An 11,700-nucleotide genomic window follows, 5' to 3' on the forward strand; every position below is an offset into this window, starting at 1 on the left:
GGCGAGGAGAATAACGAACATATATATCAATGCGGCGAAAACCGAATATTACGTTATGCGTTTCAATTCTGCTGTACATTCCAGGGACAAGTGGAAGATTATACATGATATCGGTGTTGGGAAGTCTAGGTCATCGAGCAGTTATCAAGGTGATCCAAATGACTGGAACGAGATGTTTTCTAATATTTTATTTGACATTCCCCTATTTCAGACTTACTCAATTCGACGCATGGAGAGGTACATAATCCAACAACGTGTTAAATGGTTCTAAGAAATGGCAACAGTGGATGATCAATTTTCGAAGAAAATCATCTTCAGTGATGAGACACATTTTCACCTCAGTGGATTCGTCAATAAACAGAATTGCCGTATTTGGGCGAATGAGAATCCAAGAGCGATTGTCGAAAAACCAATGCACCCACAAAGAGTGACTTTTGGTGCGGTTTATGGGCTGGCGGCATCATCGGGCCGTATTTTTTCCAAAATGAGGCCGGTCAGGCAGTTACTGTGAATGGTGTTCGCTATCGTGAGATGATAAAGAACTTTTTATGGCCCGAATTGGAAGATATGGATGTGGATGATATGTGGTTTCAGCAGGACGTTGCCACTTGCCACACAGCTAACGAAACAATGGCTCTTTTGCGCAACAAATGCAATGTCCGTGTTATCTCACGTAATGGCGGTGTCAATTGGCCGCCAAGATCATGTGATTTGACACCGTTTGACTTTTTTCTTTGGGGTTATTTGAAAGAAAAGGTGTACGTCGATAAGCCAGCAACAATTCAAGAGCTAAAGGATGGGATAATTCGGCACATTAACGGCATAGAACCTCCATTATGCCTCAGCGTCATAGAAAATTTGGACCATCGGATGAAGGTGTGCCACCGTGGTCGTGGCGCCCATTTGGCCGATATTTTGTTCCATACATAATTTCAAAATCAACATCGGCCCTTGAAATTTTAACCACCCTTTACAAATCTTTGGGGAAACTTAACCACGACATTGATCGTGTGTTTCGATGGCCGAGGGCCAATGGTCTGCTACTAAATCCACTAAAGTCTAAAAGTTTGATTATACACAAGAATAGAAGGTTCTCTTTGTCGAATGCTGATATTATGATAGATGGTCAGAAAATCGATGTAGTCACTAGTGCCAAGAATTTAGGAGTGGCACTTTAAGTTGGTCGAGTCATGTAAACACGGTCGTTGGACAGACTTATGCTAAATTACGTTATTTATGGGTTACTCATTCCTACACACTAGTCAATATTCGACTTCTCCTGGCGAAAAGTCTTTTGATACCGGGTTTAATTTACGGATCTGAACTCTTCGCGAATTCTGACTCCGTGAGCAAAAATAGACTTAACGTGGCATTCAACAAACATGTTACATGGTCACCTTACAAAAATAACATTTTGCTCTTGAAACATGTTTGAGGTGATCATATTCCTTCTCTGCGTGCACAGACTCCCTCTTTGGCTTTAGTTTTAATTCCCTGCTTAAAGTATTTGAGTATTTAGTATTTCTACATAAATTGATTTACAGACGAAAACCAAGCTATCCCTATGATAGAATTCGGTTTACAGGACTGATAGGAATAGGAATATAATACCCTTTACGACCATTTTCATGTAGCTCCGTTAGGCTTTAACTGCCAGTTAACAGAAAGTAAATTGCAAATATCTTCTCTCCGGTTAACTTTAACTGAAAAATTTTTGTCAGTCAAGTTCCTAACTGGCCTATGGAATATGAAGGCAAGATGACAGCTTCGTCCATAATACGGTTTAAAAGTTGGTTAGTTAACGGAACACTAACGGAGCTTTATGAAAATGGGGGTTAGAAGGACAAGTCTTGTATCAGAATAGCAGTTCTTTATTGGCACGATACGTCTCTGGAACACTCTACCACGCGATATACAATGCATCAGCCACGCATCATCTTTTAAGAAGAGTATTCAAAATTTATTTCACAATTAGAATATTTAATATTAAAATTTTGCTTGTAGATATAATATTGACTCACAATTTCAATCATCAAGAATGCAATGGATTTGAATATTAAAAGTAATTTTCTTAATTTTTTTCTTTAATATTAATATATTTTTTTATTTTATTTATTAAAATTTTTATTTTTTTTTCTTTTATCTTTAAAATTTAATTATTGTGTATACTTATTATAAGTCGGAGATGTTTTAACATTTATAATCCTGCACTGTAATTATAAGATTTTAATCTTGTTGTGTAGGTACTTAATGAAATGAAATGAAATGAAAAAAATGAAAATAAATATAAAATTTTAACAAAATTTTCTATTGAAATAAAATTTTGAAAACATTTTCTATAGAAATACAATTTTGAGAAATTTTTCTATAGAAATAACATTTTGACAAAATTTTCTATAGAAATATAATTTTGAGAAAATTTCTATAGAAATATAATTTTGAGAAAATTTCTATAGAAATATAATTTTGAGAAATTTTTTCTATAGAAATAAAGTTTTGAGAAAATTGTCTATAATTGAAAAAATTGGGGGGAAATCCCCAATACTGGCAACACTGTATTCCAATACGTTTCGCGATCGAACCGTTGTAGCTACTATTGCCTTAATTTTCCTCCGGCAATCGGTGACTATGTTCACAATTTGTGGCCTGGTGTTATGTTCGAGTCATTTAACACATTCGAGCCATTTAACACATCTCCTTGCCTGGGTCCTCCACATATATACCCAGTCCCATCCTCTCATACATCTTTGATCCATTGGTATAGCAGCAATTTTCCCTTTGCTATTTGTTCTGGGATTGTAACCCCAGATATACAATCGTGGACATTTTTAAGGAATTTTTTCCTTAATGTAAATATTTTTTCAGTATAGAAATCATTAATTTCATATCAAGAAGAATAAAAAAGCAGTAGATTACCTCTTTTAGCTTTCCAAATTTTTATTGAATAATGTTTTTGGTCTAGTACGGAAATTTTTAAGGAATTTTTAAGGAATTTTTTCCTTAATGTAAATATTTTTTTAGTATAGAAATCATTAATTTCATATCAAGAAGAATAAAAAAGCACTAGATTACCTCTTTTAGCTTTGCAAATTTTTATTGAATAATTTTTTGGTCTAGTACGGGAACAGACCTATTGTTTTTGTTGTTGTTGTTTTTTAATTAATATGACTGGCTTAAGAAAACTTTCTTTACACTTTACACCACTATTTTCAAATATATCCTCGTATTCTTAATTAAATTTCGAGTTGAATATCATACAAAAAACTTATGCTGCTCCAGGTGAGGCTCGAACTCACAACCCCGGCATTGCTCACAAGTTACTGATTATAAGTACCGTGCGCTAACCAATTGCGCCACTGGAGCGCTTGGCAGCGCCTTGTCAAAAGCTAAACAAATACCCACCAACCAATCAACCAACCAACCAGCCAAGCAAGTAGTCAACAAAGCACAGCAGAAACAACAGCAACAAATGAAAAATATTCACACAAAGAAATTCCTATGCGACAATGTCTGAATGGTGGGGTCGGACTATTTTTAGAATGGCATATGGAGAAATTCAAACTCTCCAATAAAAAAATGCTACAACAAAAAAAACAATGCTCAAAAATTTTTCAGAATATGGATTGAAAATCTAACGACCAACTTAAGACACTCTCCTCTCCCGATGGTCTGCCAAATGTACATGGCAACGAACATACATATATGTACGTACATACATACAAACGTATACGTCATAACTAATTAGTTAACTAATTATACAACAAACACATCACATGAGAGATATTGTTCTTTTTGTTAGTGCTGAGGGGCTTTGTGAATTGGGGAGAAGAGAATAAGCAAACACTCAGAGGTCGATGGAACTACATACATATCAACGATTGCAAACGATGAACAATAGTAATGGGGTTTGTTTGAATGTTTTCTGGTGTGTTTGGTCAAATATACGTACATTCGTACATACATACCATACATACATATTCATGCGTTGTGCTAATGAATGAATCATTCGTTGTGACCATTTGAAGAAAGCTTTACTTATTACTGCACTTTGGGCTACAACGGCAAAAGCTTTAAATGAATATTTGAGTTTTTATTGGAATTTTTTCTTGGGTGTAAATTCCACTTGTCTTGTCTCACCTCTTCAATGTATTTGCCTTTTACTTAAAGAGACGTTGACTCTTTATGATCAGTGATGCCAATTTGGCTATTTCATAGGTAGATCTACTAGCTATTTTTGATGTCGAATTGCTACAAAATTTTGTAAAAAATAAGTTTGTCATTCCGTTTGTAACACATCGAAATATCGATTTCCGACTATATAAAGTATATAAATTCTTGATCAGGGGGAAATTGTAGGACGATATAAGCATGTCCGTTTGTCCGCACAGAAAAAATTTCCGTAGTTAAACTAACGCTAAATTGTACTTATTTTTATTGGAAAAAAATTATTTGCTTGTAGTTAAATTTTATTATTTTTATCGAAATTTTCCACAGCTTAATGAAATCTTACTTTTTTAAGTATGTCTCAAAAATTTTATGAACTAAACGTGAGTATAAAGTTCAATGACTGTACACATAAGTTCAATATGAACTAAAATAAATGAAAATTTTCGTACAATTCGCAAAAATAGTAAGAATGAACTACTGTATGGTTAAAATGGTCATAATTTGGCGCCAATGATTTTCTTCTTTACTTTTAGTTAATTTTTTCTTCTATGAGAACTGCAGTTAAAAAGTAGAACAGGGCTTTAAAATTTCCTGGTTTTAACAACGCTTTGTGGAAATCTCAAAATCTCAAAAACAGTTCACTTTTTTTCGGTGCGTCTGGCCGTCTGTCTGTCTGTTGTTATCACGCTACAGTCTTCAATAATGGCGCAATCGTCCTGAAATTTGGCACAGATTCGTCTTTTGTCTGCATGCAAGCCAAGTTTGAAGATGGGCTATATCGGTCCAGGGTTTGATATAGCTCCCATATAAACCGATCCCCCAATTTGGGGTCTTGGGCTTCTAGAAACCGTAGGTTTTCTTCGATTTGCCTAAAATTGAAAATCTAGAGGTATTTTAGGACCACAAAGAGATGTGCAAAAAATGGTGTGAAACGGTCCATGTTTTGGAATAGTCCCCTTATAGTGTATCTCTCACGGTTGCCACAGTTGGTAGACTTCTACCAAAAATGGTAGATTTTTTACTGTTTGGTAGATTGGTAGAATTCTTGATGTTTTGGTAGATTTTGCAAAATATACCTCTCCAAGTAGGTGGTACATCAATTTTGACAAAATTTTCTATAGAAATTTTGACAAATTTTCTAACGAAATAAAATGTTGACAAAATTTTCTATAGAAATAAAATTTTGCGAAAATTTTCTATAGAAATAAAATTTTGCAAACATTTTCTATAGAAATAAAATTTTGCGAAAATTTTCTACAGAAATAAAATTTTACAAAAATTTTCTATAAAAATAAAATTTTAACAAAATTTTCTATAGAAAAAAAAATGTTGACAAAGTTTTCTAAAGAAAAAAAGTTTTGACAAAATTGTCTATAGAAAAAAAATGGCAAAATTTTCTATAGAAAAAAAGTTTTGGCAAAATTTTCTATAGAAAAAACAATTTAAAAATTTTCTATAGAAATAAAATTTTGAAAAAATTTTCTATAGAAATAAAATGTTGACAAAATTTTCTATAGAAATAAAATGTTGACAGCATTTTCTATAGAAATAAAATTTTTCGAACATTTTCTATAGAAATAAAATTTTGCGAAAATTTTCTATAGAAATAAAATTTTGCGAAAATTTTCTATAGAAATAAAATTTTGCGAAAATTTTCTATAGAAATACAATTTTAACAACATTTTCTCTATAAATAAAATGTTGACAAATTTTCTATATAAATAAAATGTTGACAAATTTTCTATTGAAATAAAATGTTAAAAAAATTTTCTATAGAAATAAAATTTTGCGAAAATTTTCTATAGAAATAAAATTTGGAAAATTTTTCTATAGAAATAAAATTTTAACAAATTTTCTATATAAATAAAATGTTGACAAATTTTCTATTGAAATAAAATGTTAACAAAATTTTCTATATAAATAAAATTTTGCGAAAATTTTCTATAGAAATAAAATTTGGAAAATTTTTCTATAGAAATAAAATTTTACGACAATTTTCTATAGAAATAAAATTTTGTGAAAATTTTCTATAGAAATAAAATTTTAACTAAATTTTCTATAGAAATAAAATTTTGACAAAGTTTTCTAAAAAAGAAAAGTTTTGACAAAATTTTCTATAGAAATAAAAGTTTGACAAAATTTTCTATTGGAATAAAATTTTGACAAAATTTTCTATAAAAATAAAATTTTGAGAAAACATAGGATAAAAATAAAATTTTAATAAAATTTTCTATAGAAATTTAACAAAATTTTCTAAAGAAATAAAATTTTGACAAAACTTTTCTATAGAAATAAAATTTTGCGAAAATTTTCTATAGAAATAAAATTTTAACAAAATTTTCTATATAAATAAAATTTTGACAAATTTTCTATAGAAATAAAATGTTGACAAAATTTTCTATAGAAATAAAATTTTGCGCAAATTTTCTAACATATAGAAATAAAATTTTACAAAAATTTTCAATAGAAATAAAATTTTACGAAAATTTTCTATAGAAATAAAATTTTAACAAAATTTTCTATAGAAATAAAATTTTAACAAAATTTTCTATAGAAATAAAATTTTGAAAAAGTTTTCTAAAGAAAAAAAGTTTTGACAAAATTTTCTATAAAAAAATGTTGGCAAAATTTTTTATAGAAAAAACATTTTAAAAATTTTCTACAGAAATAAAAATTTGAAAAAATTTTCAATAGAAATAACATTTTGCGAAAATTTTCTATAGAAATAAAATTTTACGAAAATTTTCTATTTAAATAAAATTTTGACAAATTTTCTATAGAAATAAAATGTTGACAAAATTTTCTATAGAAATAAAATTTTGCGAAAATTTTCTATAGAAATAAAATTTTGCGAAAATTTTCTGTAGAAATAAAATTTTACGAAAATTTTCTATAGAAATAAAATTTTGCGAAAATTTTCTATAGAAATAAAATTTTATAAAAATTTTCTATAAAAATAAAATTTTAACAAAATTTTCGATAGAAAAAAAATGTTGACAAAGTTTTCTAAAGAAAAAAAGTTTTGACAAAATTGTCTATAGAAAAAAATGGCAAAATTTTCTATAGAAAAAAAGTTTTGGCAAAATTTTCTATAGAAAAAACATTTTAAAAATTTTCTATAGAAATAAAATTTTGAAAAAATTTTCTATAGAAATAAACTGTTGACAAAATTTTCTATAGAAATAAAGTTATGACAGCATATAGAAATAAAATATTTCGAACATTTTCTATATAAATAAAATTTTGCGAAAATTTTCTATAGAAATAAAATTTTGCGAAAATTTTCTATAGAAATAAAATTTTAACAACATTTTCTATATAAATAAAATTTTGACAAATTTTCTATAGAAATAAAATGTTGACAAAATTTTCTATAGAAATAAAATTTTGCGAAAATTTTCTAACATATGGAAATAAAATTTTGCAAAAATTTTCTATAGAAATAAAATTTTGCGAAAATTTTCTATAGAAATAAAATTTTACGAAAATTTTCTATAGAAATAAAATTTTAACAAAATTTTCTATAGAATTAAAATTTTGAAAAAGTTTTCTAAAGAAAAAAAGTTTTGACACAATTTTCTATAAAAAAAAAATGTTGGCAAAATTTTTTATAGAAAAAACATTTTAAAAATTTTCTATAGAAATAAAAATTTGAAAAAATTTTCAATAGAAATAAAATTTTGCGAAAATTTTCTATAGAAATAAAATTTTACGAAAATTTTCTATTTAAATTAAATTTTGACAAATTTTCTATAGAAATAAAATGTTGACAAAATTTTCTATAGAAATAAAATTTTGCGAAAATTTTCTATAGAAATAAAATTTTGCGAAAATTTTCTATAGAAATAAAATTTTACGAAAATTTTCTATAGAAATAAAATTTTACGAAAATTTTCTATAAAAATAAAATTTTGCAAAAATTTTCTATAGAAATAAAATTTTAACAAAATTTTCTATAGAAATAAAATTTTAACAAAATTTTCTATAGAAATAAAAGTTTGACAAAATTTTCTATTGAAATTAAATTTTGAGAAAATATACAATTTTGAGAAAATTTTCTATACAAATAAAATTTTGATTTTTTTTTTTAAGTTTGGTAGATTTTTGGTAAATTTTTCTTCAAACTTTGGTATTGTTTTTGGCACGAGTGGCAATCGTGATACAAGTACATTCTGCAGAAAAATGGAAATTTTCTATAGAAAATTTTATTTCTGTGGAAAATTTTGTCAAAATTTCATTTCTATAGAAAATTTAGTCAACATTTTATTTCTATAGAAAATTTTGTCAATTTTATTTCTATAGACATTTTGTGAAATTTTTATTATATAGAATATTTTGCAAAATCTACCAAAACGTCAAAGATTTTACCAATCTACCAAACTATAAAAAAATCGACCATTTTTAGTGGAATTCTACCAACTGTGGCAATCGAGGATGCATATTAAAAAAATGAGCTTGGATTACAGCAATTTAAGTTTTTTTGCGAAACGAAAACTGGCTTAGGTTTATTAAGCTGTCAATTGAAATTAATTCTATCACGAAATCATATTCTCAATCAAAGATTTAAACAAAAACATTTAAATCTTAATTAAAAAATTAATTGGTTTTTCGACACTTTCAATTAATTGTTTAATTGGTTCAATTAAAACACACAAAACTTAATTTATTAAATGAAGCAATCAATTATTTACTTATTAATAATTATTTTATTTAGATAAAGTAATTTTGTTGCGTATGTCCGACATTTCTTGTTTTACGATTTCCATACGATTTTGCGTTTTTTTTTTAACTTTTTGGTATTCTTCTTTGGATTTGAGCCAAAATTTAATGAACGAAAAAAATTTCCAATAACATATGTTTCTATTTGGAAATATTTTTTAGTTTAAATAATTTAATAATTCATAACTAATCACCATTAAGCCACAGTGCAGCCTATTAAATATATACGTTACAAAAAGTTATGACATAAAAGCGTATGTAAATTGTGAATACTCATAGGATTTCAAAATAAATATGAGAATATAAAAGTTTACGCTATTATGTTATCATTGGGGATTGCGTTTAATGCTTCAATTTCATTCAAACTGAAATAAATTCTAATCATGTATTTATTTTTGTTAAACAAATATCTACAAAAATATAACACATTAATATTTCTCTTCAATCGCTTATATGGGGTGAGGTTTACTCTAGTCCTATTTGAGTTCATAATGTAAATGAACTCTTTAAATACATGAATTAAATATTAAAACGCAACATAAGGTTTTCTTTTATGTTAGCCTGATATCAATGCAGGATGGCTGATATTTATTGTAACCAACTTCAGATTGTTATCATTTCTAAAGAATTTTTTGTAAACATTTTATTTCTATAGAAAATTTTGTCAAAATTTTATTTCTATAGACAATTTTGTCAAATTTTATTTCTATGGAAAATTTTGTCAAAATTTTATTTCTATCGAAAATTTTGTCAAAAAATTTTGTTTCTAAGAAATTTTTGTCAAAATTTTTTTCTAAACAAATTTTTGTTAAACTTTTATTTCTATGGAAAATTTGACAATGCAGAATGGCTGATATATATTGTAACCAACTTCAGGTTGTTATGATTTCTAAAGAATTTTTTGTACAAATTTTATTTCTATAGAAAATTTTGCCACAATTTTATTTCTATAGAAAATTTAGTCAAAATTTTATTTCTGTAGACAATTTTGCCAACATTTTATTTTTATAGAAAATATTGTCAAAATTTTGTTTCTATAAACACAAAAAAATTTTTTCTGATTCAATCATGAAATTAATTGGTCCAAGTAATTTTTTAACTGAAATGTCTTCAATCACAAAAATGATAATATCAATCACAGTTTTAATCGGGCATAAAAAAATGCTTGATTAAAAATTTAATTGATTTCATTAACAAATTTCCATTAATATTTTAATTGATTCAATTAAAAATATAATTGATATTGATTTCAAAACTAAATTATTTTTTATACCCTCCACTATAGGATGGGGGTATATTAACTTTGCCATTCCGTTAGTAACATATCGAAATATTGCTCTAAGACCCCATAAAGTATATATATTCTGGGTCGTGGTGAAATTCTGTGTCGATCTGAGCATGTCCGTCCGTCTGTTGAAATCACGCTAACTTCCGAACGAAACAAGTTATCGACTTGAAACTTGGCACAAGTAGTTGTTATTGATGTAGGTCGGATGGTATTGCAAATGGGCCATATCGGTCCACTTTTACGTATAGCCCCCATATAAACGGACCCCCAAATTTGGCTTGCGATTGCTCTAAGAGAAGCAAATTTCATCCGATCCGGTTGAAATTTGGTACATGGTGTTAGTATATGGTCTTTAACAACCGTGCAAAAATTAGTCCATATCGGTCCACTTTTACGTATAGCCCCCATATAAACGGACCCCCAAATTTGGCTTGCGATTGCTCTAAGAGAAGCAAATTTCATCCGATCCGGCTGAAATTTGGTACATGGTGTTAGTATATGGTCTCTAACAACTATGCAGAAATTGGTCCATATCGGTCCATAATTACATATAGCCCCCATATAAACCGATCCCCAGATTTGGCTTGCGGAGCCTCTAAGAGAACCAAATTTCATCCGATCCGGCTGAAATTTGGTACATGGTGTTGGTATATGGTCTTTAACAACCGTGCAAAAACTGGTCCACATCGGTCCATAATTATATATAGCCCCCATATAAACCGATCCCCAGATTTGACCTCCGGAGCCTCTTAGAGGAGCAAAAGTCATCCGATCCGATTGAAATTTGGTACGTGGTGTTAGTATATTGTCTCTAACAACCATGCAAGAATTGGTCCATATCGGTCCATAATTATATATAGCCCCCATATAAGTCGATCCCCAGATTATTCCTCCGGAGCCTCTTGGAGGAGCAAAATTCGTCCGATCCGGTTGAAATTTGGAACATGGTGTTAGAAGAATTGGTCCATATCGGTTCATAATTATATATAGCCCCCATATAAATCGATCCCCAGATTTGATCTCCGGAGCCTCTTGGAGGAGCAAAATTCATCCGATCCGGTTGAAATTTGCAACGTGGTGTTAGTAAAAGGCCGCTAATAACCATGCCAAAATTGGTCCATATCGGTCTATAGTTATATATAGCCGATCTCCAATCACACAAAAATTGGCCCATATCGGTTCATAATCATGGTTGCCACTCCAGCCAAAAATAATCTACCAAAATTTTATTTTTATAGAAAACATTGTAAAAATGTTATTTCTATAGAAAATTTTGTCAAAATTTTATTCCTATAGAAAATTTTGTCAAAATTTTATTTCTATAGAAAATTTTGTCAAAATTTTATTTCTATAGAGAATTTTGTCAAAATTTTATTTCTATAGAAATTTTTTTCCAAATTTTACTTCTATAGAAAATGTTGTCAAAATTTTATTTTGTCAAATTTTTATTTCTATAGAAACTTTAAACTTAATTATATACGTATTTAGTTTAATATATACCACGTATGGACTATGTGGTATATATT

General features: G+C 28.1%; 1 non-coding gene across 1 annotated transcript; it reads right to left on the reverse strand.

Annotated features, from left to right (window-relative positions):
• Positions 1-3,271: 3,271 nt before the first annotated feature.
• On the reverse strand, positions 3,272-3,363 carry TRNAI-UAU (transfer RNA isoleucine (anticodon UAU)). The gene is given in 2 exon segments: positions 3,272-3,307; positions 3,326-3,363. It is a non-coding gene; the product is annotated as a tRNA-Ile (tRNA).
• Between the last annotated feature and the right edge of the window lie 8,337 nt (positions 3,364-11,700).

Source organism: Haematobia irritans, chromosome 3 (genome assembly GCF_050003625.1).
Source record: "Haematobia irritans isolate KBUSLIRL chromosome 3, ASM5000362v1, whole genome shotgun sequence".
Lineage (NCBI taxonomy): Eukaryota > Metazoa > Arthropoda > Insecta > Diptera > Muscidae > Haematobia > Haematobia irritans.